Source organism: Vulpes vulpes, chromosome 5, assembly GCF_048418805.1.
Source record: "Vulpes vulpes isolate BD-2025 chromosome 5, VulVul3, whole genome shotgun sequence".
Classification (NCBI taxonomy): domain Eukaryota; kingdom Metazoa; phylum Chordata; class Mammalia; order Carnivora; family Canidae; genus Vulpes; species Vulpes vulpes.
The window spans coordinates 40,602,121-40,630,070 of record NC_132784.1 but is presented as its reverse complement, the minus strand read 5'-3'; the positions used below and the strand labels follow the sequence as shown (position 1 = coordinate 40,630,070).

The 27,950-nt window shown below is 40.9% G+C and overlaps 1 long non-coding RNA gene across 1 annotated transcript; it reads left to right on the top strand.

Annotated features, from left to right (window-relative positions):
- The first annotated feature begins 842 nt into the window (after positions 1 to 842).
- Positions 843 to 26,204, top strand: LOC140598997 (uncharacterized). The gene is made up of 3 exons (XR_012001551.1): positions 843 to 1,158; positions 24,549 to 24,662; positions 26,015 to 26,204. It is a non-coding gene; the product is annotated as an uncharacterized lncRNA (long non-coding RNA).
- The last annotated feature ends 1,746 nt before the right edge of the window (positions 26,205 to 27,950 follow it).

Genomic DNA, 27,950 nt, shown 5'->3' with positions numbered 1-27,950 from the left:
GGGTGGGGGGTGGTGGCTGAAGACCTGCAACTGCCCGGCATTGAAACCCTTAAAAGTAACAGATTCTTCCAAAGCAGGTTGCGCTCTGTTTGCCTCCGAAGATTCAAGCTGGCTGAGGTTGCGCAGATGTTGCCTTTGTTTAAAGAGACAGTAATTAAGGACAGGGTGGACATAAGTTTGAGAAGCGTGACCTATTTTCTTTTGATCAGCTGTCAAAAGAAGAGCAGGGGGTCTCCTTAAGACAGCCCCCTCCAACCACTTCCAGCTGTTAGAGAAAACTTGATAAGAAAACAAGGACACAGCCTGGAATACTGTATGTGCCTTCCTGGTGCTAGAGAAAGGTTTGATTCATTTGGAAAATAGTTCTTAGTCTTGATGACCTTTTGCGGCTGCCCTGCTTTCCCTTCTAGCTACAGAACAAACACACAAACAAACAAACAAACAAAATCCACCCCCTCCCACACCATCCTGTTACATGAATGTACAGTGACGTTATTCATAGATCAACTTTATTGAGCTCTGGCGAATACCTTGCCAATTACTCTTTCAAGGAGCTGCCTTTTTTTTTTTTTTTTTTAAAATCAAAGCCTGGGTAAGAAAGTGGACGGTCCTCTACTTCACTAGACACGCTTTCCTAGCTGTCACATTTTTTAATGTCACCAAATCAGACAGGTAAAATAACTGAGTTTTTTGTTTCTCTGTCTTTCCTCGCCCCCTCCACCCTCTCCTGCTGTCTCTCTTTCCACTCCCCACCTTATATATGGCAGCTGGATACTTGGGATAATTTGAAACAGTTAATGTTTGAAAAACTTAGGGAGTTGGACAAAAGTTCACAAAAGCGCAACCTCCTGTTGGTCTAGGAGTGCTCCCAGACTGAAATAGGGCAGGAGAGCAGCAAGGCTGGGCAAATAGTCTGATATGCCCCAATGCCTGAACACAGCCTTCCCTGCCCTGGCTTCAGGCTCCAGGAGTGGCCAGTGACCCCAGGCTGGGACACTGAGTAGGCACTGCCTCCATACAGAAGCCCGAGTATATAGATGGCCATTAAAAGAATTTTTCAAAATGATAAACTCATTTACCAGGCTACCAAGATAAATCTGCTCCTGGGAATTGCATTTTGGTGTGCCTGGGAGCAGTCACGTGCTGGAGAGTTGAAAGGTGAGTTGCATATTCTTGCTGCCTTGCTCCCTCCCTCTCTCCCTCCTCCCTCTCTTCCACCCTCCCTCCCCCTTCCCTCGATCAATATTGGCGATCTCAGGGAAATCATGAAATCGTATTGGCTTCTTTGTGTATAATTTCATTGGGCTAGATTAAAGCAGATTTTTCACGTTGTTTTTCTTAATGATGGTTTGAGGTTTTGTATGTCAACCTAAAACCCATTTAAAAGGGAAATTAATGTGCGTTTTTAGTCAGCATCCTGATTTTTGCTAAATTAGTCTTGCATGCCCTTTCCTTTTCTTTCTAAAAAGAAAAACATATTTTCTACTTGAGGATAATTTTAAGAATATCAATAAGATTTTCAAATATGTTTCAAAATATCTTTGATGTTTCTTTCTCTGAGAAAATAAAAGGAAGAATTGCTTTCTAACTGCCCCTTGTTTACACATGTACTCTAACCTTCAGAAGTTGTGTAACTCAGAATTAAAAAAAAAAAAAATTGAAGCTACACTCCGGTCCCCCTTCTCCTCAGCATTTGATTCACAATTAGACTGTACAGAAATGTGGTAGCAGGAGTGCTAGTTCACGACTATTAGAATCTGGACAGTTGCACCAGCCATTACACCGGGATCAGGATATCCATTTCTTAGCATACCACTTCCGCAGGTCTGATTTTCTTCAAAATCAGATACTTAAATGAGTCAAAAGAAGTCTGTAAATAAAATGCAGCTTTGACAACAAATGTAAGCTATTGCACTATAAAAGAAAAAAAACTTGAGTTAGTAATTGTAGAGATAGACTGGAAATTTTTACCAGAGCTTTTCATATGCGTTTTCACATTCAATATATATATATATATATATATATATATTTATTTATTTAGTTTAGGCTCTGAGATGGAGAGAAAGGTGAGCATTCAATTAAAAACAGAGACCCTATAAATTATTCACACACACACAAAAATACGTAGACCTCAAGTAAACCCAGACTGGATAAGGGGCCCATCAGCTTTGTTTCTACCAAACAACAGTAACCACAGCCCAAATCCCAGGAAGGGGGGGGGGCTGCTTATTTCTACCCAAATGTTAAAAATCCTGAGGAAGGTTTTGTGTTGGGAGAACACATTTGTGCTACAACTAGGTTTATCAGAGCAATACAAAAAGACATAATGGTGGGTTGATTTGGACTATTTTATTTTTGTCCTTCCCCAAACCATCTGGCGTGTGAGTGTAGGGGTATTGATCAGGATCTGTGAGCTGCAGACCCCATGCCAATCCATAGCGTTTCTGGCAATCAGTGTCGCCCATGAATTGCAGCTGTCTGTGTAGCTGCCGAAAAGAAATCTTCAGAAAAGTCCCCCCCTTATCAAACACTTCATCCGTTCAGGGGTAAGTCAATATCATTTCTTTGTCATTCGGTGGGCGAGGATTATGAGGAGAAAGTTTTTGTTGTTGGTTGTAGCTGCTGCTGTGCCTTTTTTTTTTTTTTTTTTAAAGGAAGGAGAGCAATTTTCTAGCCATTGAATGGTAATGGTTTTCCAGAAAGGCCTCAAGCGTTTGTATGAATCGGACAACAAATGCTGTTTCAATATTGTGGGGGAATTTTAAGAGGCGGGGGGGAATTCTTATGTTGCTATACACAAATAATAATAGTGATAATACAGGGTTCCTTTTAACGACGGAGAAATTTCTCCCCTCTTTTCGGAGGCTCCAGTGATGAAGACACCGCAAGTCTCTGTGATTACACTTGCAGATGGACGGTGGGTGCTCGTGGCGGAAAAGGAGCCTTCGGAATTGTGGCTCTGTTTGATATCTCCATTAGCTTCAATTTTATTCTGTTTGCAAGCTCAGGCTGGTTGAGCACAGGGACAAGAAAACTAAAACCCAAGCCCAGCACCACTAACCCGCTTCTGCCTCTCAGCTCAGAAATTCGCTGACGCTTTGCAGATTCCAGTCGAATCTAGGAAAGTTTGCTTGTTTGTTTTTAAAAAGTGTGTTAGGTGGTGGAGCCCAACGGGTCCTCTTTCCCGTGAACGCTCTTCTGCTCCGTGTGAGTCTGGTTAAAATCCGAAAGGCCAGTTTAGTTATTGCGAGCTGTTAGGGACAGCCCTTAACTTTTCGGTTGACACTGTGCGCCGCGGTGGAGGAACACTTGGAGCGTGTTAGTGTTTTCCCACCCTCAGCTGGCCTCTTAGGAAAAGAAAAATGAAGCTGCAGGCAGAACCCTGCGGGCTGGGGGAGCGAGCTCTCGCAGCCCCAAGCCCCGCGCCTGGCTGGCTTCGCAGGTGGGGAGCAGGGCTGCGGGGCGAATCCCGCAGGGACGCTGCGCCGGGGCAAAACCTGGTGGCAGCCTCAGTAGTCCGGGCGCGGGCAGTGGGCGGGCTGGGGGGCGGGGAGAAGGAGGAGGAGACCCCCAGCGGGACGCGCCTCTGCACCTGCTCCTGGGGCGACACGTCTGGAGTGGCAGCCGCGGAACCCCCAGCTCCGCAGAGCTAAGTTGCAAGCGCGTCCACCTGCCCAGTTTTAAAGACAGCCAGGGACTAGGTAGGCGAACCTCGATCGTTCTCCCTCCATTCCCATAGAGAGGAAATTGTTGGAGTCTTGATGCTCTCAGGGCTGCACACACACACACACACACACACACACACACACACACACACACACTTCTGTCCTCCTTTCCAGTCCTGGCTAGGTTCCCCGACCCCCTCGCGGGAGGAGTTTGGGCAGAAGTAAGAGCCTGGGCCTCTGGTACGGACTGGAGGGGACGGTCGCCGAGGCTGAGTGCTGGGACTGCAGACCTTGCCCAGGACATTTCCCTATCCCCGAATTCGGGACCCACCACAGAACCTTCCCTGGGGCCACCCTCCGCCTGTGTTTTCGCGGCTGCTACCGCTGTGGAAGCTGGTGGGAGAAATATAATTTGACTGTTGGGGCAAATGAAATTTTAAAAAAAGTGAAGGGGAATGTGAGGATTTGCAACTGCAGAGATCAGAGGGCTTCTTTTTGGGGGCGAGGGGGACGGTGGGGAGTGGGGGGAGGCCTGGAGCTCGGCTCTCCCAGGAATACAGCTTTTTCTCTAAAAGAACGTTTGTTTCACTTTTAGAAAGCAACTTGTTATCCTGAGCCTGAAGATGAGTTTTATCCGGGCTGCCCCTAAGTACCTGTCCTACGATTTCTCTCCACCAAAGCCCTGTGAGGTTGATCTGGAGCCACAAATCTGCAGTCGCATTTTCTTTTAACCGTGGGTTTCCAAAAGTACAATTCATGCGTGCTTAAAATAAAGTTTTCCTCTCTGCCAGTTGTCACCCCACAAAAGAAAAACTGGCGTGAGGTCCTTTTGTTCAGGTCAAGTTGTGCGTGAAATCTTTTTGTTGTCCTTTCAAAGGGAAGGCAAAAGTTGCAGTTGATTGCAAAAAGGACAAATTTAACTCTCTGAAAGTGGAGCTGTTTTCAAGTTGCCCTGAGACACTAAGCACGGGCGTTGCTTTTTAAAAAAATTATTATTTATTACCTTCTTAAAACGATCATTTATTTGCTCTGGACGTAACCACTTCTGATTGAGGATTCAGTATTGTTTAGGCATTAATACAAACACCGAGCACTTCTTCTCTCTATGAAAATGGGAGAGTTTAAAAATCCTTTTCTGTAATTTCAACGGTCTCGCTACCGTGTAATTAAAACATAAGAGCACAACAGAGTCCTGAAAAATAGTGTGCCAGCTTTGAAACTAAGAAACACCATTTCCGATTCCTAAAGGTAATACTTGTATTCGAAAACCAGCAGGAACAATCGAGGGTTTTAAAACATTTTTGTGCGCCGGACCATTTATTTATGTAAAAAAAAAAAAAAAAATCACATGGTACATATTTTTTAGATTCCGTGTATCTTATTTAGCTCCTAAAGTAATTCAATAACTACGAAGGGAGTCTGAGCCAATGTTTGAAGATAACACGACCGACAGCAAAATAGCACATTCAGATGATTTTAGGGGCTTTTTTTTATATGCAGAATCCTTCGATGCCACTTTATTTTTTTCACTTATTTTTATTTTTTGGAATTTTGGATTGTTTCGCTTCCCAGCGTGCGCGGCCAGGCAGGTCCGGCCGCGCGCTGGGATCCCGGGCGGCCGCGTGGAGCGGCGCGGGCCGCGGTCGCTCGGGGCGCAGGACGCGGTGCCGCGGGCCACGGGGACCGGCGCCCGGGCCGGCCGGACACAGGTGGCTGGGCCGCGTCTGCGGGGCCCGGGCTGCGAGGCGGCGGCGGCGGCGGCGGCGCTCGGGGCTCGGGAGCGGCTCCCGAGACCTGTTGGCGGCGGCGGGGCGCTGCTCGCGGCGGCCGGGCCCGGGGCGCAGGGGCGCAGGGGCGCAGGGGCGCAGGGGCGCGCGTCGAGGCCGGGGCGCTCCGGGCCTCCACCCTCGCCGGCCCCGCAGAGCCGCGCGGCCCGGCCAGGCAGCCGCTTCCCGGGGAGGGGGCTGCGGGCCCCAGGGCGCGGGGGCGGAGGGAGCCGGCCGGGATTGATGTCTAAATCAATGCGGTTTCCAGGCGCTTCTCCCCGCGCCTCTCCATCTTCCTCCGAGCCAGGCCGCCTCCCGAGGGGGTTGCCTCTCCCTCCGCGAAGTCAGCGCCGGGAGCGCGGAAAGCGCAGCCCCACGCGAGGCAGCGCGGGCCGGGAGCCCCCGGAGCGACCCCCGAGCCCCCAGCCCCCCGCGCCCCCGCCCCCCGCCTCCCCGCGGCGCGCCCTGCTCCACCCCCGGCTCCCGGCGGGGCCCCCGATCGGACGGGACCTGGCCGGGGAGACCCCAGGGCTCCGCCGCCGCCCCGGCCCTGCTCGGGCGGGCCCGGCTGCTTCGGATTTAATTATTCACCGATGAATTAGACAGCTGCAATTGTCGTGAAAAATCAGCGGCCACTATCGATCCCCGGAGCGGGTGGGGGCGGGGAGCTGGGCCGCGGGGCGCGGGGGAGGGAGGGGAGCTGGGCCCGGGCCTGGGGCTCCCCTCTTCGGGCTGGGCCCGGGATGGGGGGACGGGGTGGGGGCCCGGGCGTGCACGCCTCCTCGGGCCTGCCCTCGGGGGGTGCAGAGAGGCCCCCGGCGGCGGAAGGGCGTGCCCCGCGGTGCCCCGCTGACCCCCGCGCCCCGGCACCTGCGGGCCCCTCGCGGGCAGGCGGGCGCGTGCCGTCCCTCGCCGGGAGTTCGCGCCGCCGAGCAACAAGTCTCGGCGTCCTCGAGGCTCGACCCGGAGCCCCGGAGCGCGGGCGGCCTGCTCCCCTTTGCTCGGGAACTGGGTCAGGAGTGTGGTGCCGAGGAGCAGTACGTGTGTTCTCGGGGCTGGGAGCCCACCCAAGGGCGCGGAGAGAACGTGCCAAAGAGGCCAGTGCGGTCCTCCGGGCCCAGATCTGCTGGCTTCGGATGGGGTAGGAAAAGCTCCCCTCCCCTATCCGCATCACAAAAGCGCTGGCAGCCAGGGGTGGGGGGTGGGGTGGGGAGTCTCTTCGCGTAGGCGCGCTCTGTTCTCCTCTTGGGTCGTCCTGAAGCCCCGTGTGGCTGCACGTTACAATTTGAAATGGCTTTTTATAGGAACCACAAATTACACAGGAAATTTATAGGCTACGTGAAGCAAAAAAGATAATAAAAGGTTGAACACTCCTCATCCCCCAGGTTTCCTTTTCCCCCTTTCTCTCTTCTTAAAACTACTTTCGAGTGTTTGCTATCTACTTTTGTTGGGGAAATGTGTTCTTCAGACTTTATCCGGGAAAGAGTTGAGCTCTGGCTCCCTGGAGATCAGATATAGAGTCAAAAAGGCACTACATTGCCTGCTTCGTAATCCATGGGGCTGAGTATAGGTCACTGAACACAAAATGGCCTTTCCTCTCTTGCTTACTGAGATGGTTTAATGGATTTTGTAATGGTTTCCAACTATCAGACAGGGGAAATCTGGTTTGGGGGCTTTTTGTTCACATAACCCAAGTACAAAGCACATGTTAATACGCACTTTGCCTTATCAATGGAAATTGGTAGCACGGCAGTGGAATTTCTTAGGGCAATTCTGAAACATCATGTTTCAGTACACCATGTTTCAAGCATGGCCTCTTGCTTAATAAATGTGAAAAGTCTTCAGAATTTTCCGTTTAGGTTGAAAGATTTCTGAGAATCCTTTGACTAATATCTCATATATATCTGCTACAAAACTACGATATTGAATTTGAATGCAGTTTTCAGTATTAGTTCACCCCCCTCCACTCTTTTAAATCAGGGGGTTGGGGAGGGTATGAATAATGGTTGATTTTAGCTTTCAGTGGAGTAGAGGTGGGGTAAATGGATGCCTTTTTAAGAATTTGCAAACCAAATGAGGTTAAATAGAGTCATCTGATTAAGGCAAAGATTTTTGTGTTGTGAGAGGGCACAGTTTTTGCTTTTGCAGATGCTGTTCCTTTCAAGTCCCTGAACCGTTTCCACACATGGCAATGTCAGCTCATATCTGAAGTTTCAGTTGCATTTTTAAAGACTTCTTTTTTTCATGCTATTTGCAAATCTAATTTCTTTTGAATAAAATTATTTCACTTTTTTCATTTTTCATGCTCATTCTTGGTTTTTCTCCCTAGCTCTTATTTTAAACTTCTCTTTTGAGAGCTTTTACTTCATCAGATTACTTACTACTTCAGTGGTATTATGTATAGTGGTAACTGGCACCAGGAGATATCACGGCAGGTTTTGAGAAAGGAAGTCTAACCCTAGTTTAGTTCAAAAAAAATTTTTGTACTTGACTTTCTTGTATTAAGAACTTGCTTTTGTTAAATACCATAACTTAAATACTGGAGCATAAATGGGGTAGCAACCAGAGGCAGCATATTGGAGAATGCTGGAGAACTCTAAGTGTTTTACAGAAAATTATGATGGTGGTTAATTGATTCATTAATTTATTTGTTCATTTAAGAGATATTTACTGAATGCCTACTGTGTGCCTATTAGAGTTTTTAGTTATAAACAAAAGACGCTGCCTTAAACCAACTTAAGGAGAAAAGAATTTTCATGGAAGAAACCAGGTAGCTCACAGAAGCAATAGAAATGCAGGAGATTCAAGCTTGGAAAATAGGCAACGGCCAGGGGAGAAGAGGAGCTGGAGCAGAGTCAGGGTTACTCCATGCAACAGCCTGGCTAGGAAGCCTCTGTGGGCACTGCTGTCTCTGTCACTGTGTGTCACTCTGTCACTCTGTCCCTGTGTTTTTATGTTGCCTCCACAAGAGCCAGTTTGGGGCTGTCCTAACTACCAGAAGCTGAGAAGAGGGTCACTGCATCCTACCTGCACTGCATACCGTAGGGAGTTACTTTAAAATAAGAAGGATGCTTGGATCGTGGGTAGCAAAAACCAGAAAACAAACAAAAAGCACCCAGAAGTATGTTACCACATAGATGCTGGGGATAGAACAATGAACATGTTAGATGTGACTCTGCTCTCATGAATCCTATATTTTAGTGGAATACTTATTTTATAGTTTAAAATATTTATATTTAAAAATTTAATATTCAATAATATAATATTTAAAATATTTATACTTTAAGATGTTTTACATTTGCATGAATCTTTATACTTTTTGGATAAAGGAGGAAAAAAAAACCCAGTTATTTAGATCCCATCTCAAAATAATGGATTAGATTTCCTTCTTTTTTTTTTCTTTTTTTTTTTTCTTGTTGTCTTTTGGATATGGTTGGATGTTGGTCAGGGCAAGTCAGAAAATACTGATGTAGGAAATGCTGTGTCTACTGCACTACCCTCAGTCTCAAGGTGAAGGATGTGGTGGAAACAAACTCTAGCTCTCGAGAAAGAGCCCTGGATTTCAGTCCCAATCCTATTATTGTCTCCTGTGTGACTTTGAACTCCCTTCTGTAGATGCTCCAAGGTCCTTACGTGCTTCAAGTCTGATTTGATATGGATCCCCTTTTATCAAAATGGAGTCTTTATAATGATTGAGTTAATTTTCTGAAGGCTTTCTTTTAGATATTCTAAATCTGAATCCAAGTAGTTATGGTGTTTATAGCCTTAAAAAGCTATTTTTTAGAAAAGATTTTATTTATTTATCTGAGAGAGAGAAGAGAGAGCAAGCAGGAGCAGGGATGGGCAGAGGGAGAGGGAGAAGCAGACTCCCACTGAGCTCAGAGTCCAACCTGGGACTCAATCCTAGGACTCTCAGAAATCCTGACCTGAGCCAAAGGCTGAAGTTTTACAGACTGAGCCACTCAGGTACACCTTTAAAAGCTATTTCTGTTGGGATAAGTTTGTAATAATTAACTTTATATTCCAAAAAGCTTTCAGGATCTTCATTTTCAAAAATGAATTTTCTTTTATTTCCAATTCCAAGTGATCTAGTTCAGTGTTGCTTTCAGTTTCATATTACATTCTGGGCTTTTGGTTCGTGTCTGTAACTAATTTTCAGACCAAGAAAGACAGAAGGAATAGAGGACAGAGATGAGAGAACAGATACTGTCATGATTTAAAGTCATTGGGGAGTCTAGAATTGCTTCAGAGTTGTGTTTTGTTTTTTTTTAATATATTTACTACAAATTTTTGACAGGTATTGCTTTTGAAGAGAATTTTTGAATTTTATGTGAAAAAAAACTACTTGATGGGACAAAATCCTTACTTAAACCTTATTTCTTCAAGATGGAACCATTGTGATATTTACTATATCATCAAAGTGTCCTGACTGGAAAGATGTGGGAACAGTTTTAAGGTCATGTTTGACATTAGGTTTGTTACACAATATAACCAAACAGTGGCAACTCTGAATATTTTGTATTCTTGGAATTCTGAAAAAAACTAGGTGTCAATCAAATGAACCCATATAAAACCAGGGTCACTTGCCTTTTACATGAGACCTATGTATGACCCATTTTATGTTATTTAATATTTTAATTTTTAGTTAAAAGATTTTAAAGATTTATTTATTTTAGAAAGAGAGAGTGAGTGAGAGCAAGCACTTGGATGGGAAGAAGTGCAGAGGGAGAGAATCTTCAAGCAGACTCCCCGCTGAGCACAGAGCCCCACCTAGACTCAATCTCAGGACCCTGAGGTTGTGACCTGAGCCCAAATCAAGAGTTAATTGCTTAGCAGACTGGGCCACCCAGGTGCCCTTTTAATTTTTATTTTATTTTTTTAAGTAAGCTCTACACTCACCATGGGGCTGGATCTACAACCTCAAGATCAGAGTTGCCTGTATGCTCTACCAACTGAGGTAGGCAGGTGCACCTGTATGATCCATTTTCAAGTGAATAATTCCTTGGGAAACCAATAATTTAAAGACACATATACTTAAAATATTGATTTCTGCATGTTGGGGTTGGGTGGGTGGAGTCAAGTTGGCAGTGAGAGGAGTTACATTTATAGGAGTTTATTGATCCGTAATGGAGTAAGAATTTTTCGTTTGCAAATTCCCTTCTTATTTATGACATTTCAGGTCCTACTACTCATCCTTTAATACTCTGTTTGTAAACTTTCTGGGTGAGAGCCATAGTAGGAAATGGATTTTATGTTGCAACCCTAGTACATATGTATGCACATTTCAGGAATGAAACACATCTTTTTTTAAAAAAAAGATTTTATTTATTTGAGAGACAGGGAACATGTGTACATGAGAGGAGGAGAAGCAGACGGGGAAGGAGAGGCAGATTCTCCACTGAGCACAGAGCCTAACTTAGGGTTTGATCCCGGGACCCTGAGATCATGATCTGAGCCAAAAGCAGTCACTTAACCAACTGAGCCACCCAGCCATTCCTGAGATACATCTTTTTAAATGCCCTATTGTAGCCAAACCTGTATTTGAAATTAATTACTAAAATATAGAGCCTGGTCTGATCATTCTGAGATGTGTTATTTTCTTCTCTGTATAGCATTTGTTTTTCTTACTGTTCATTCAGTATCTGTCAACTAAAAGTTGGTATTATTATTTGTGTATGAAGTTCATTGGCTATTTTAGATGATAAGCACTTGAGGATGCCATCCAGGAGGGAAGTCTTCAGTGGCATGCCTTAGGGCTCTGATCCTATCTTGTTCAATATTTTTATTCAAGCCTTTACTGAAGGTTAAGGACTGCTTGTCAATGGGATACCTGGGTGGCTCAGTGGTTAAGTGTTTGCCTTTGGCTCAGGTCCTGATCCCAGGGTCCTGGGATCGAGTCCTGCATCAGGCTCCACAGGGAGCCTGATTTTCCCTCTGCCTATGTCTCTGCCTCTCTCTATGTGTCTCTCATGAATAAGTAAATAAAATCTTTTCTTTTTTAAAAAGGACTGCTTGTCAAATTTGTAGGTGACGTAGGGCTAGCAGCCATAGCTAATATATTGGAAGGTGAGGTCAAGATTCAAAGTGAAATATGAATGTTGGAATGAAAACTAACATGATATAATTTAACAAAGACCAGTAGAAAAGCCCTTTACTGAGACTGAAAAATATTAATCAAGGGAGATTCCTGGATTGTGACAACAATGCAGATGCAGAGATTAATATACTATAAATGCAGAAATGATCCAAAACTATTATGCTGCACACAAAAACTAATGTAATTTTAGGCTGCATTAATAAGACCATGATATATAGCTTACAAGGAAGGTAACATGTTCCATGCATTCTGGGCTGGAGATTTATCTAGGTCTGGCTACCTCATTTTATTATACACATTGATAAGTTAGAGATTGGTATGGGCTCTCAGGGTGTAAGGGAAGAAGAAACTATACTTTATGTGGAAGAGTTAGAGCAAATGTTTAGCCTAGAGAAGAGGCAAGTGATGTGGTATGTGATTCCCATTTCAAATATTTGCCTAGCTGTCACATGGCGGGAGGGGGTGGGGGTAGAGTAGTTCTTCCTGGACCCCAGAGCACAGTTAGGACTACAGGGTAAAAGTGACAGCAGATCTGACTTTGATCCTCATACTTATGGTTTTCCAAGAGTGCAGCGGGTTGCCACATGAAGGAGTGAATTCTTCACCCATAGGAATATTTTGCAAAGGCTGAGTGACTGTCTGGATAGGATGCTATTAGTAGGGATCAAATGAATTAGGTGGCTACCTGAAAGAGATTATCTCTCTGGTTGAATTCCAGAATTTGATGAGTTGAATATTAAGAAATATTTTGAAAGTGATTTTATATAGAGAATTTAAAAAGATAGAGTAATATTAATATTTAAATTTGTAAGAACTTCATATGTACAGGGTGTAGCATTTTCTATCTCAAAGCACTATAAACCCATTCCCCTTTTTATGAAAAATGCAACTTTATTTTTATTTAAATTTTTAAAATCCAGAAAGAGCTCTGAAAACCAGAAGTTTGGAATAAGCTTAACCCAACTGATGTAAGACTATTTCAGTGTTCATTCCGCTTAGATTGAACATTCATACATTCATTCCACTTAGAATGAATTATTTCCTCTGCAGAAATAATTATTGTGTTTGATTATAGGGTGCCATCCCAGACCCTGCTGGGGGTTATGTAATATACAGTTTTTGCCACTAACACCTTTTCAAATATCTGAAAAAATTTCAATTTTAAATCTATCTCCAAAGGATTTGGTTAAGGGATTGTTATTATTAGCTATCCTATAGTCATATAGTGCTTATTTTTTCAGAGTAACTTGAATCCATTGGCCAGAAATCGACATAAGCTACATTACTTCGCCAAGCTAGAATGATTCTCATGAACTATTATCTGGTCCCTAAAAGTTGTCACAGAAGGAATTTGCTCTATGAGCCAAATTCATACTATATAATGAAACAATTAACTTACTTTGCCATTTCCATATTTATTTTATGAAGAGGTCAGTGGCAGAAATTTTCAGTGTCAAGGGTTTCCTCTCAAAGCATATTTGATATTACTTTAGGCTGGCTCTGGGTGACAATATCACACTTTTCTGTCTAGGTGGAGAATATAGTCGGATCAGTTAATTAATGGCTTTCATTTTGCAAATCTTTTCTCTAACTATTACTCATTCTGTAGACATTTATGGGACACCCACTCCAGTCTCACCCTAAGCTAGTCAACAGTGTTACAAAGATGAATGAGATGAAGATAATAGCCTGAATATGCTCACACGCTCATTTGATCCTCAAAACCAATCTGTAGGACAAGCAGGGCAGATATTATTCTTCTCATCTTAAAGATGAGAAAATGGGAAAGTCTCAGGGAAGTTGAGGGACTTGCTTAGGGTCACAAATTCAGCAAGTGGTAGAATAGGACTCAAATCAAAGGCTTTAATTTAGTCTACTTATATATATATAATTATACTATATTATATATATAGTCTACTTAGTATATATTATATATTATATATAGTCTACTTAGTATATATTATATATACTACTTAGTGTATATGTATATATATATATATATATAGAGAGAGAGAGAGAGAGAGAACTGTTGTCTGTGATGCAAAATGTATATTTTCGCTCAACCGCTTATCATAGACATTTACTTTCACTTGGCTGCTCAGAATTCATAGCCACTTCCTGTTTGGAAAATGCTTTGTGAAATGAGTTTTTATGGAAGGTGAGTCTGCACTTCTTCCTATGGAAACCAAAATGCCAACTCTCCCTTTTGTCGTCCCATGGTAATTGGGACCCAGGAACATCAACTAAGCTCAGCCAACTAAACACACATTTCTGGAGGGAAGACTCCAAAGAACCAAAGGATGGGGACAGCCCAGAATTCATGCTGATGAAGATGGTGCAGAAGCGACAGTTTATCAGCCAGGCTGCTTCTTTGGCCCTGACTCCTTACACTTAGACTTCATTGATTGCAAACCATTTTCTGAATTCAGTTCTCCTCCCCTTTATTCTATTCCATGAGCCATCTGATTTCTTTTCACTAAATTTGTCTGGGAATTTAGCCCAAGTCAGTTTCTGTTGTTTGCAACCAGGGATTTTGACTAGAGGAGATCCATCTTCTGATTAGGTGATGAAAATTGGTCATATTTTGGACATATTTTGAAAAGACACTTGATATAAGTTGCCGAGGGATTGGATATGGAATGTGAGGGAAAGGAATCAAGGATGGCTTCGTAATTTTTGATCTGAGTAATTGAAGGAATAAGCCTACCATCAATTCTGTTTTTCTTTTTTTTAATTAACTATAAGCCACCCCTAAAATAGCAGACTCAAACAACAACCATTTTTGTTGTCTTTTAAAAGAGTTCTCCGCTTGGGCTTTTGACAGAATAATGGTTGAGGGTTTTGAAAGGCAGAGCTTCCTCGGGAGAACCAGAAGAAACTGCATGGCTTTTCATGGCTGAGCCTCAGAACTCACATAGTGTCACTTCCATTATATTCCGTGGCTAGAATTGTGCACAAGCTCATCCAGATTCCAAGAGGTGGGGACATTGAGGTATCAAGGAACTCGGAGGCTTGATTTAAAACTACTATGCCATTTATTAGGGAGTTCTAAGAAAGCTTTCTTTCTTTTTCTTAAAAGCTCTGGGGGAAAGACAGGAAGAGAACCAGGTTGAGGTGGGAGATCAAGTGTTCGAATATGTTAAGTGTAGACATCTATTAGATGTTCAGGAGGAGGTACTGGCTAGGCATTTGGAACTGAGTCAGGAGTTCAGGTAGGAAATTGAGGCTAAAGTTATAAATTTTAAGAGTCATATGTGTATAAATGGTTTGTAAAGCCATGAGACTGGTTGGGACAGATCATCTAGGGATGTGGCTTTATAATGTTTTGCAGTTAGGGAGTGTGATACCCCCAGCTTTGTTGTTCTTGCTCAGAACTGCTTTGGCCATTCGGGGTCTTTTGTGGTTCTAAATGAAATTTAGGATTCTTTTTTGTATTTTTGTAAAAAAATGCCATTGAAATTTTGATGCAAACTGTTGAATCTATAGATCACTTTGGCAAGTACAGATATTTTAACAATATCAATTCTTCCATTGCCTGAACATGCAATGTCTTATTTATCTGACTTTGAAAATCTATTTTGTCATTGTTTTGCAGTTTTTAGTGTACAAGTCTTTCATCTCTTCTACTAAACTTATTCCTAAATATTTTATTTTTTGATGGTATTGTAAATGGAATTAAAAAAATATTTTATTTCTTTGAGAGACAGAGCATGAGCAGGGTGAGGGGCAGAGGGAAAAGCAGACTCCCCGCTGAGCAGGGAGCCCCATGCAGGGCTTGATCCTAAGACTCCAGGATCGTGACCTGAGCTGAAGGCAGATGATTAACCAACTGAGCCACTCGGGTACCCTGGAGTTGTGGAGTTTTTTTTTTTTTTAAGAATTTTTAATTTATTCATTTGAGAGACAGAGACAGCACAAGCAGGGGAGAGAGGCAGAGGCAGAGGGAGAGGGGAAGCAGATTCCCTGATGAGCGGGAGTCCAACATGGGGCTTGATCCCAGGACCTAGAGATCATGACCTGAGCCAAAGGGCAATGCTTGACTATCTAAGCCACCCATGTGCCTCTGGAATTGTTTTCTTATTTCCTTTTTGGACAGGTTGTTAGTGTGTAGAAACATTACTAATTTTTGTATGTTGAGTTTTTATTTTGTTACTTTACTGAATTTGCTTAATCTAACAGCTTTTGTAGAGTCTTTAGGGTTTTCTATGTACAAGATCATGTCATCTGCAAGCAGAGAGTGTTTTACTTCTTCCCTTATGATTTGGATGGCTTTTGTTTCTTTTTCTTGCCTGATTGCTCTGGCTAAGACATCTGGTGCTGTATTGAATAGGAGAAATTAGAGCAGGCATCCTTGCCTTGTTCTGGATCTGAGAGGGAAAGCTTTCAACTTTTCATGGTCAAGTATGATGTTGGCTATGAGCTTTTCATAAGTGGACTTTATTGTATTGAGGTAAGCTATATCTATACCCAATTTGTTGAGAGTATTTTTTTGTCATGAAAGGGTGTTGCATATTGTCAAATGCTTTTTCTGCATATATTGCAATGATTGTGTGATTTTTTTTGCCTTCATTCTATTGGTGTAGTGTATCACATTGATTTGCATATGTTGAACCATCCTTGAATCCCAGGGATAAACTCTACTTGATCATGATGTATGATTCTTTTTTTTTTTTTTTAAAGATTTTATGTATTTATTAATGAGAGACACAAAGAGAGAGAGAGAGAGAGGGGCATAGACACAGGCAGAGGGAGATGGAGGCTCCATGCAGGGAGCCCAATGTGGGAGTCGATCCTGGAACTCCAGGATCATGCCTTGAGCCTAAGGCAAGCACTCAACTGCTGAGCCACCCAGGTCCCCCAATGATGTATGATTCTGTTAGTATGCTATTGAATTCAGTTTGCCAGTATTTTGTTGAGAATTTTTCATTGTGTTTATCAGGAATGATGGCTTATAGTTTTTTCTTTTTTCTTGTGCTATCTTTTTTTTTTTTTTTTTGGTGTCACTTTGAAGCTATTCTCAGAATAAATTTGGAAGTATTTCTTCTAATTCTGGAAGACTTTAAGAAGGGTTGGTATTAATTCTTTTTTTTAAAGGTTTTATTTATTTATTCATGAGAGACAGAGAGAGAGAGAGAGAGAGAGAGAGGCAGAGACACAGGCAGAAGGAGAAGCAGGCTCCATGCAGGGAGCCTGACGTGAGACTTGATCCCGGGTCTCCAGAAACAGGCCCTGGGCTGAAGGCGGTGCTAAATCGCTGAGCCACCGGGCTGCCCGTATTAATTCTTCTTTAAGTATTTCATGGAATTCACCCATATGACCATCTGGTCCTGGGCTTTTCTGTGTTGGAAAGTTATTTATTTATTTATTTATTATTTAGTATGTTATTTATTTATTCATGAGAGACACAGAGAGAGAGGCAGAGACACAGGCAGAGGGAGAAGCAGGCTCCCTGCAGAAAGCCCATTGCGGGACTTGATCCCAGGAGTCCAGGATCACGCCCTGAGCCAAAGGCAGATGCCCAACTGCTGAGCCACCCAGGCGCCCCTTGATTACTTTTTAAATCTCTTCATGTGTTTTTGCTATGTTAAGATTTACTATTTTTTTCTTGATTCAGTCTTATAGGTTTTATGTATCTAGGAATTTCTCCATTTCCTCTAGATTGTTCAATTTGTTCGCATATACTTGTTCATCATGGTCCCTTATGACTTTTTTATTTCCGTGGGATTAGTTAGAATTTCTCCTTTTTCATTTCTGATTTTATTTGAGTCTTCCATCTCTCTCTTTAGTCTAGATAAGGTTTTGTTGATTTTGTTTTTCTCTTCAAAAAAACAACTCTTAGTTTTATCAGTTTTTAAAAATGTTTTTCTATTCTCCATTTCCTTTATTTCTCCTCTACTATTTATTGTTTCTTTCTGTCTGCTAGTTTGGGGCTTTGTTTGTTCTTCTTTTTCTAGTTACTTGAGATGTAAAGGTAGGTTGTTTATTCGAAATCTTTCTTCTTTTTCTGTATAGGTGTTTATTGATATGAATTTTCCTTTCAGTACTGCTTTTGTTGCATCTTACAAGTTTTGGTATGTTGTGTTTTCATTTTCATTTTCACTGAGATATTTTGAGATGTTTTCTAATTTCCTCTTTTATTTCTTCTTAGATTCAGTAGTTATTTAGTATTTTTTTAAAAGTTATTTAGTATCTTGTTTAATTTTCATGTATTTGTGTATTTTCCTATTTTCTTTCTATTGTTGACATCTAGTTTCAATCCATCGTAATTGGAAAAAATACTTTGAATTTCCTCTATTTTCTTAAATTTGTTAAGACTTATTTTGTGACCTAACATGTGATCTATCCCAGAAAATGTTCCATATGCACATGAATGAATATTCTTCTGCTGTGGAGTGGAATGTTCTTTATATGTCTGTTAGGACATTTGATCTGTAGTGTTGCTTAGTTCTGTTCTTTCTTCATTGATTTTCTGTCTTGATGATCTATCTACTTTAGAGAAGGTATAGAAGTCTCCTATTATTGTAATGCCAGGCATTTCTCAGTCCAGATCTGCCAGTGTTTGCTTCACATATTTATATTTAGGTGGTTTGATGTATATATATTTATCATTGTTATATCTTACTATTGAATCGATCCTTTAATCATTATTTAATTGCTTTTATATTATTATATAATAGCCTTCTTGTTGTGTTCACCCTTTTATCTTACATATGGTTTTTGTCTCTTGTGACAGTTTTTGAGTTAAAGTCTATTTTGTCTGATATAAGTATAATCACCCTGCTTTCTTTTCATTTCAATTTGCATGGAATATCTTTCTCTACTCTTTCATTTTCAGCCAATGTATGCCCTTAAGTCTAAAGTGAGTCTCCTGTAGACAACATATAGTTGGGTTGTAAATTTTATTTTATTCATTCAGCCACTTTGTGTCTTTTGATTAAGGAGTTTAGTCCATTTACATTTAAGGTAGTTATTGATAGGTAAGGACTTACTATTGCTCTTTTGTTAGTTGTTTTGTAGTTCTCCTGTTCTTCTCTTCTCTTCTTATCTTTCTTTTTGGTTTGAGAACTCTTCTGGTTATATGCCTTGATTCCTTTTTCTTTTGTATATCTAATGTACTTTTCTTTGTTATTCATTACCATGGGGTTCATATTGACCATTTTATAGTTAAAGCAGTCTGTTTTAAGCTGATAACAATTTCAATTGTGTACAAAAACTCTACACTTTACTCCTCCTTAGAGTTTATGTAATTGATATCAATTACTTGTTTCTGTATTGTGCTGAATTGACAAATTTCTGTGGTTATAGTTATTTTTACTACATTTACCTTTTAATTTATATAACCAGTGTTAAAAATTGATTTACATGCCACCATTGCAGTATTAGAATATTCTATTTGTCTTTATATTTACTGTTTGCAGTCAGATTATTACTTTCATATGCTGTCATTTCATTGTTTAGATCTTTTTATTCAACTTGAAAAACTCTTTTTTAGCCCTTCTTGTAAGGCACATCTAGTGGAGATGAACCTCCTTCATTTTTGTTTGTTTCCTACATTCTTTTTTTAAGATTAAAAAAATTATTTGAGAGAGAAAATGAGAGAGAGAGAGCACAAGCAGGGGGCAGGGAGAGAGGGAGAGGGAGAATCAGATTCCCTGCTAAGCAGGGAGCCCATTGTCGGGCTTGGTTCCAGGGCCCTGAGATCATGACCTGAACTGAAGGCACATGCTAAACTGACTGAGCCACTCACACACCCTATCTCCTACATTCCTAAAAGACAATTTTTCTGAGTACAGTATTCTTGGTGGACAGATTTTTTTCTTGAGTATATCATCCCATTCTCTCCTGGTTTGCAAAGTTTCTGCTGAGCAATCTGCCTTATGGGGTGGGGAGAGTTTCCCTTGTATGTGACAAGTGGTTTTCTTCTTGTGGCTTTCAAAAATTTTTTTTTAAAAAGATTTTATTTATTCATTTGAGGGGGAACATGATTGTATGTGAGGAAGGGCAGAAGGCGAGGGAGAAGCAGACTCCCCACTGAGCAAGGACCCCTAATTAAGGCTTAACCCTAAGACCCTGAGATCATGACCTGAGCCAAAGGCAGATGCTTAACTGACTGAGCCACCCAGATGGCCCTATTTTTCTTTGGCTTTTGACAATTTACAGTGTGTCTTAGTGTTGCTGTTTTAGGTTCAACCTATTTAGGAACTTTTAGGCTTCGTCAATCTGGGTGCCCTTTCCCTTCTCTAGATTTAGAAGACTTTTAACCATTACCTCTTTAAATAATCATTCTGCCTTTTTCTCTACCTCTTCTGGGAATCCCATAATGCATATACTGATTCTTTTGATGACTTACTCTAAGTACCATAGGCCTTCTTCTTTCTTTTTTTGCTCCTCTTACTAGATAATTTCAAATAACCAGTCTCTGAGTTCACTGATATTTCTTCTGCTTGATTGACTCTGCTGTTGAAGTTCTGTGTTGGATTTTTTCAGTTCAGTCATTGTGTACTTTAGCTCCAGGATTCTGTTGGTTTCTTTTTCATGGTTTCTGTCTCTTTATTGAACTTCTCATTTTGTTCATATATTATTTTCCTGGTTTGTTCAGTTGTCTTTCTGTGTCTTCTTATAGCTCACTGACCTTTTAAAAGGTGATTATTTTGAATTTTTCAAGCAGTTTATGGGAATCTATTTCTTTAGGGTCAGTTACTGAGGCTTTATTAGTGTCTTTTGATGGTTTCATGTTTACCTGATTCTTCATGACTCTTGTAGCCTTGCATTGGTGTCTGTGCATTTAGAGGAGTAGTTACCTCGTTTCATCTTTACTGGTTTCTGCAGGTAAAGACCTTCTCTGGACAGGACCATGGATGGATGGGACTGTCTCCAGGATCATAGTCTAGTAGCACTGCAGACAAGCCATGGGGCTGCTTCTGAGTGTGTAGTTGGGTCGCTGGCTGGTGGGCATGTTACTGGGGGTATGGGGTGGGAGGGTTGGTGGCAGGACCTCACAAAAAAGGACTGAAGGTAAACCTGTAGGGAAATAGGACTACTTCCAGTCTGCAATTGGGTCTTGGTAAGCCTGCAACCAAGGCATAGTTCTGCCTTCTCAAAGTGACGTTCCTCAGTCTTGTGCTCCACTGGGATGTCAGTCTTCTATCTAGATTATGAAGCTCCCACAAAGGCACTTTTTGTCTATGGATAGTTGCCAAGTAAGTGTTTCTGTGGAAGGATGAGGGCTCGGGATATCTTATTCTGCCATTTTGCTGACTTCTATTTATTTTTTAAGTCCTAGTAGTCTTCTTGACCAGTAATTTGTTTTTTATTTCTATAGTTTTTTCATCTTAAGAATGTTATGTAAGTAGACTCATATGGTATGCAACCTTTTGAGAATGGCTTTTCATTCAACTTAATTCCCACAGATACATCTAGATTGTATTATCAATAATTTGTTCCTTTTTATTTATTTTATTTTATTTTTTAAAAATTTGTTCCTTTTTATTGCTGAATACTATTCTATGGTGTGGTTGTACCACAATTCATCTAACTATGCAACTATTGAAGGTTGCTTCCAGTTTTTGGCTATTTCATGAATAAAACTGCTGTGAACATTCACGTACAGGATTTTTTTTTCATGTACAGGTTTTTGTGTGGACATATGTCTTCACTTTTCTGGGATAAATGTCCAATAGTGCAGTTGCTGGGTTATCTGGTAATTATATGTTTCACTTTTTAAGAAACTACAAATTTTTTCCCAGAGTAATTGTATTATTTTATCTTTTCACCAGCATTATACAAGTAATTTAGTTTCTCTACATCTTCACCAGCTTAGGTATTGTTAATATTTGTGTGGTGATGTCTCCTTGTAGTTTTAGTTTACATTTTCTTAGTGGCTAATAATGTAAACCATCCTTTTATGTCCTTATTTGCCATCTGTATATATGCTTCAATGAAATGTTTATTAATGTCTTTTACCCATTTTCTAATTGGATTGTTTGTGTTTTATTATTGAGTTTTGAGAGTTCTTTTTATATTCTAGATATTAGTCCTTTACTGGATAGGTGGTTTGCATATATGTTCTTTTAGTCTGTAGCTTGTATTTTCACTCTCTTAGATAGGACCTTTCATAGAACAAACAGTAATTTTGATAAATCCAATGTATTAATTTTTCCTTTTATGGAACATGCTTTTGGTCTTAAGGCTAAGACCACCTTGCCTAGCCCTACATCTACTTTCTCACATTAAAAAAAAAAGTTTTATACTTTTGTATTTAAGACTTAAATTCATGATCCTTTTTGAGTCAATTTCTGTATAAAGTGTGAAGTGTAGAGCAAGATTCTTTTTATTTTTATAAAAACTGCTGAGTGATGCAGGTGTCCCTGTAGATGCTTTTTAAAAAGTTGAGGAAATTCTCCTAAATTCCTATTTTTATAAGAGTTTTATCATGAATGGGCGTTGAATTTTATCAAATAATTTTAGGACTTGATTGATGTGATCATGTAATTTTTCTTCTTTTGTTTGTTAATAAGGTGGGTTACATTGTTTGATTTTCTAATATTGAATTAGGCTTTATCTCTGGAATAAACATCACTTAGTCATTGTGATGATTAGTTATATGTGTCATTATACATGTCAGCTTTACTAGACTAAAGGATATCCAGATAGCTGACAATACACTATTTCTGAGTGTATTTGTGAGAACTTCTAGAAGAGATTGGAATTTGAATTGGTGAACTGAGTAAAGTAGATAGTCTTCCCCAGTATATGTAGGCATCATCCAATCCATTAAGGGCCCAAATTAAAAAAAAAAAAAAGGCAGAATAAGAGCAAATACTTGTTTAAAATGAAACAAAGAGGGCCACCTGGGTGGCCCAATGGTTGAGCATCCGCCTTCGGCTCAGGTTGTGATCTCAGGGTCCTGGGATCGAGTTCTGCATCAGGCTCCTCATGGGAAGTCTGCTTCTTCTTCTGCCTATGTCTCTGCCTCTCTCTGTGTGCCTCTAATGAATAAATAAATAAGTAAAATCTTTTAAAAAATTAAAAAATAAAAAATAAAACAAAGAGGGAAAAGAAACATAAAAGAGGTGGAACAAATAGTAAGCAGATAATAAGACAGATGATGCAAGTAACATCAGTATTTGCTTTACATATAAATGGACTTAATGCTTCAGCTAAAAGACAGCCATTATAAGACTGTATAAAAACATAACCCTATTAAATGCTGTTCATAAGAGATATACCTTAAACATAGGAAGATTGAAAGAAAAAGGTTGGAAAAATATATAACTAGTATTCAAGAAACTAGACTTTAGGGAAGAAATATTCTAATATTTCACATAAGCAAGATTTTATGAGGACAAAAGGGTCAATCCAGTAGAAATGTAAAACAATATTGGGAAACTTTAACATGTCTCTGTCAACAGTTGATAGTACAAAAAAAAAAAAACAGTTGATAGTACAGACAGATATAAAAAAATCAGAAAGCATATAGAAGACCTAAACAACATGATAAACACACTCGACTTAATTGACATATATAGAACCCTGAATTCAATAATAACAAGAATGCATCTTAGTTTCAAGTACACATAGAACATTTACCAAAATTAACTATCCTGGGACCTAAATAAAATCTCAACAGATTTCAAAATTTTAATCATCCAGAGTATCCTCTCTGACTCAGAGGATTTAAGACTGAAATCAAGTATAAAGATAACTAGAAAATTCTTTAAGATTTTGGAATTAGATGGTGTGCTTTTAAATTACCTTGAGTCAAAGAAGAAATCAAATATTTTTAATCAAATGTTAATGGAAATATGATCTAGCAAAACTTGGCAGATGCAACTTAAACTATGCTTGGAGATAAATTTATAGCATTAAATGCAAATCTTAGAGAAAAAAGAATGAAAATAAGTAATCTAAATATCCATCTCAAGATAGTAGAACATAATAGGAAATTAAGGTCAAATAAAGGAGAAGGATTCAAGTGATAAAAGAAGAAGCCAACAAAATAGTATTCAGATTGGGCCTTCTAGGACATTTGCTACATCTAAATATACCTACTTGGGGGAAAGTTTATATTCGTATTTTCAAAAAGAAAAAAAGAGGTCAAATTAGAGGACTTTGGCTTGGTATAATGGAAGGACTCTGGTTTAGACATTAGCATGCCTGGGTTCTACTCAAAGTTCTGTCATGATTGAACCACCTGACTTCCTCACACCTCACCCTTACCTTTTTTTTTTTTTTAAAGGATTTTTTTTTTAAAATGAGAAAGAGAGAGAGAGAGAGAGAGAGAGAGAGAGAGAGGCAGAGATACAGGCAGAGGGACAAGCAGGCTCCATGCTGGCAGCCTGACGTGGGACTCGATCCCGGGACTCCAGGATCGCGCCCTGGGCCAAAGGAAGGCACTAAACCGCTGAGCCACCCAGGGATCTCCTCACCCTTACCTTTTTGTCAAATAGAATGATAATACCCAACCTATTTCCTAGGGTTTAAGATCTTGTTATACTGGAATAAATTAGAAGACTAGGTGGAGATTTGAACTTAGAATCCTAGGTTTTGTCCTGCCTCTTTTACTGACTCTCTGACATTAAGTCACCTATCCTAAGTGTCTATTTTCATCTACAAAATAAGAGGGTTATACTCCTTTCTAGTTTTCTGTATTAGGAAGAAAGATGTGAATTGTTCTCATTTCACCAGTGATGTATGCAAGATACAGAGGCTAAGTCACTTATCCAAGGGCACATAGCTTATTGGTCAGGGACAGGACTAGGAATAGGTTTCCTGTTTCCTGGGCATCTCTCTCTCTCTCTTCGTTCTCTCTTTCTCTCTCTCTCCCACTCCTCTTCAGTTTATTAATTTGACCTACCTATAAACGTTTTTAATTAGTGCAGAATATGCTTGGCAGAAAAGTAACCATCTACATGATATGATCTGAAGGACTGATGGTTTCTGAACTGTTTGCTGAAAAATGACTCTTTCCTTGGTTTGCCAATGGCATTTGAAATTTCCATCTCTTTTCATTTCTTTAAGTTCAACCACCGAAGATGTCGTGAAGATAGCAGTATGCTGGAAAGGCATGTAAAATCTACCATGGAGACTTCAGCATTAATGCTTCCATCGTATTGTCCTGGCACAGAACAGCAGGTATGACGTAGGCAGGTATGAGGGAATCTTACAGGTCTTTCAGTGTGATGTCAATGTAGGTCATTAGTGTGAAGAAACATCTGACAATAGAAATGAATTTTTAAAATTCTGCAGTCTGTTCTTTTGTGAAATGGAAACCTGTGATTCAAACACCCAGTGCAACTCACTGTCCTTGGTAATTGGTACAAACGTTTACATGATAGCAAATGACTACTCATACCTTGTTCTTAGTCTCGCGGAGAAGAGCGGATGCTGAGCAGTTCCTGGCCTGGCCTCTGGAGCGGTCATTTACATGGGGGAGATTCCAACTTTCACAAAGGAGGCTAGGTTCTAGAAAGTAATGTGTACTTGGAAGGCCGAGGGAGGGAGGGAGGGAGACCTGGAAAAGAAAGCTGTTTGGCTTAAGACGCTGGGGGTGCTGACATAGATAAAGAAAATGAGATGAAGGGTAAGGAAAAAAGTTAACCTTACTCACAGGAAGGGAATACAGGGTTTAGGGCCATTTAAAGATGAGATTAAATGGGATGGATTGGATTGATGGTGTTTTTCCAAATCATTTTGATCTGGCATTTGTTTGAGTGTTTTTTGAATTTTGGTCATTTGTTTCCTCATAATATATATGCCAACATTCAAGTGGTTCAGTGACCCAGGGAGCCAAATTCATGGAATCACTTTAAGAAGACAGATAGGTTTCTCACCGTGCAGCTATTTGGCTACATTCAGGTCCCACTTAAGAATATTACCCGGATTTAAGATAATCCTTAGAGGATTTTGGTTCCATTAAAAATTTTGAGCACAGGATAGATGTAATCCTTGGTTCCTCATTTAATAAAATATAAAGATAAATTGGTGCACACACAGCCAGCATCCTGAAATAAGAGATGATTAGAAATACCTCGATTGGAATACATTCAGAAAGATAGAAATACATTTAAAATCATTGGGTGGCATTTTGGGTGGGTTGGGGGGGTTGGGGAAACGTAGGTCCCCCTCTTTTTTACAATCCAATGCAAAAACCAAACCAAAACAAAAATCTCTCTTCAATAGAGTACTGTAGAAGTATCTGCACTTGCCAAGCATGGTATTACTTACCGATTCCTGTCTTGCAAGTTGGGGGAAAGACCTTAAGTACCAATTGACAAACACTGTGCTGGTAGTTTTGAAGATAAATGAAATGAAAAGCAGGACCCTATTTTTGTTAAGAAGATAGAATCCCTGAGAAGATGCAAAAATTACATATTAGCTAATTATTGTAATCATAACTGCTAGTGTTTTTGTAGCATGTTACAGGTTCAAAATACTTTCGCAAGCATCGTAGCATTTGGTACTTGGTTTATTCTTTTTATTTTTAGATTTTTATTTATTCATGAGAGACACACACAGAGAGAGGCAGAGACAGAGGCAGAGGGAGAAGCAGGCTCCATGCAAGAAGCATGATGTCAGACTTAATCCCGGGACTCCAGGATCACGCCCTGGGCCAAAGGCAGATGCTCAACCTCTGAGCCACGGGGCGTCCCTGGTACTTGCTTTATATGGAGTGTTTACTGTGTTCCAGATATAATAAAATATTCAATTAAATTATTTGACCTAATGACCTAGTCTTCTAATCCTTTCTCATGTGAACTTTCTGACATTAAATGTCTTTAATGTAGTCTTTGTAATCTTTTAACTAACTCTATTTTGATCTTTATATCTGTAATCCAATGTTTTGTGTTGGAAGAAGCAACAGGTTTGTTTCTTTAATAAAGGTCTTATTTTTATGGAATCTCAACACCCAGTGTGGGGCTCAGACTCACAACCCCAAGATCAAGAGTTGCATGTTCCACCAACTGAACCAACCAGGTTACCCCTGCAACAGGTTTTTTAAATAACTTGTGCAGCCTCACAGATTCATATTAAGACCTAGAGGGACTATTGCTCACCCAGATATTGAGAGGGCAGGTTGATTCGCCTTTTTTTTTTGGTTATTTTTAGATTTTATTTATTTATTTAACAGAGAAAGAGAGAGCATGGGGGGGGGGGCTGGGTAGGGGCAGAGTGAGAGGGAGAGGTGGAATTCCCACTGAGCACGGGTGCTTAGCAGGGCTTGATCCCAGGGCCCAGGATCTCAACCTGAGCTGAAGGCCCCTAGGCACCCCAGGCAGGTCGATTTGACTAAATGAACTTAAGGAGATAACAGCCAAAATAAGCAACTTCTTCTGCTAAAGGTTCCAGTGCGGTCTGTCTAGGCCATGTGGTGATGTGTGTGAGCAGGGCTATCTTAGGTTGAGAGCTTAGAAGTCAACTTTGAGACAGAGTTAATTGCAGATAGTTTATTGAGAATGTATTCAGGAGGGGCGTTTATATGGTAGGGAGGGGAAGGCAGGATGGGGCAGAGGGAGACACTGACCTGTAGTTGGGTGGCAACAGAGCCCTCAGGTGATTCTACAGGGAGCTCTGGAGCTGGGATGGCCCTTCCGAGCCTTCTTGATGCACTGGGACCAAACCTTTGTATCCCTTCATAAGCCTGTCATTGGCCATATATAGCTTCTAGCTGGGACCATCATCCTGGCGGAGACAGATCCCTGCAGCTGGGATTCCCAGTGAGGAACTCAGCGGTGAGTTGCCATGATGCGGTATTCTTAGCAGCTGGGACACGAGTGTGTCAGTCCCGAAGTGGGGCTCTGGGTAGAGCACCTTATGTACACTACAGTTCATCTACCACCCTACTCACACCCATTCCCTTTTTATAAATAAACTTACCCTGTCTGGGAACATCTTCTATTGACATTTGGTTGGTCTTATTTCCTTAGAACTTAAAAATGAAGTTTTGGTAGGGGATGTTTCAGCCTTTGTTGATTTCAGGGTGGTAACTGATGCTTCTTACTATTCATTCTAGATTCCTCTCAGCCCTGGCTAGCTCCTCTGCTGGTCTAGGTGGCTGGTCTCCCAGAGAAGCCCGAGCCTCTGGTTACTATGTCCCTGGTTCCTGTGTTCCTTTCAAGTTATGGCTTTGTTCTTATCCATTTGCTATTCAATGGTAGGCATGGGGGCAAACTTGCCCTGATCACCAAACACATTCTTCCCTACTTCCACTATGGAGGTTAAGAGGAGCCCCTCACATGGGTGAGGGGCGATTTCCCTAGCCAGTATGGTTGAGTCCTTTGCTTGCCTTCTGGCATGGAAATCCCAAAGTAATTGAGTGGCAGCTATAGCTTGAAGCTCAAAGGTACTCTTACTGTGTCCCCAGGTAGCGGTATTCCTTCTTTGAGAATTAGGACCTTTAGGCACACAAAGCCTAAACTTGCA